Below are 1,024 nucleotides of genomic sequence, written 5' to 3' on the forward strand. Positions count from 1 at the left end.
AACATGCTTTGTTTCAATCCCTCATCTTTTTTTGATCTCTTCTTGCTGTCCGAAAATAGGAACATTGTTATTTACATCCAGAGGCTAAAAAATGGTACAGACCTAAATGTTCTCAAAGCTGAGTGTTTGCTACAATTGTATACTGTCTAAGAAGTTATTTGTGACTTTAACATGCTGGATTACCAGCTAATACATTTTACCTATACTGATATATTGTAGAAAGCAGAACTGTAATGTATTTAGCTCACAGAATATTGTCTAGGCTGGATACAATTGCAAACCCTTAAGGCCCTTTTACACTGACCGGTAAGCGGCCGGTGCAGCCGAGCACCGATCAACGAGACATCGTTGATCGGCGCTCGTTTGCTCCTGTCACACGGAGCTATGGATGGGGATGAGGTCGTTACTCCGATCGCTCGTCCCCATACATTATGTCGGCAGCGCGTCTCCCTGTTTACACCGGGAGATGTGCTGCCGACAACGATAACATTTTATTTTTTATAACGATACGATCAGCAGATGATCGAGCGTTTCCTCGTTCATCTGCTGATCGTTCCCCTGTTTACACAGGGCAATAATCGGCAACGAGCTTTAGATGACCGCTCGTCTGCACGATAATCTACCAGTGTAAAACCCCCTTTAGCTGGTCCTTACCAGAGATAACATTTTCACCACTGAACGCAAGTAAAAATCTTGAAAATGGGAGGGAATTGAAACACAAAAAAATGTTAGCCTCATTTACATAAAACCATAAAACTCTTTTAAACATTTGATACCTTCAAATATTGACATATACCCTCTTTATTCATCTTCACACCAAAACAATATCCAAGTCCTTTGCTCATTGTAGTGTCGTGAGCACTGACCTTAGCTGGAGCCGGAGACGACTTCATTTCCTTTGATCCTCATCTCTGTTTTGTGACTTTCTTGATGAGTCGCAAAGTCTTTCCTGACTGATATAGTTCCAAAAAGTTTTCTCATCTTTTCTGGAATTTTACTTGACCGTTAAAAAAAGTTGTGTTTT

This window comes from Rhinoderma darwinii, chromosome 13 (assembly GCF_050947455.1).
Source record: "Rhinoderma darwinii isolate aRhiDar2 chromosome 13, aRhiDar2.hap1, whole genome shotgun sequence".
Lineage (NCBI taxonomy): Eukaryota > Metazoa > Chordata > Amphibia > Anura > Rhinodermatidae > Rhinoderma > Rhinoderma darwinii.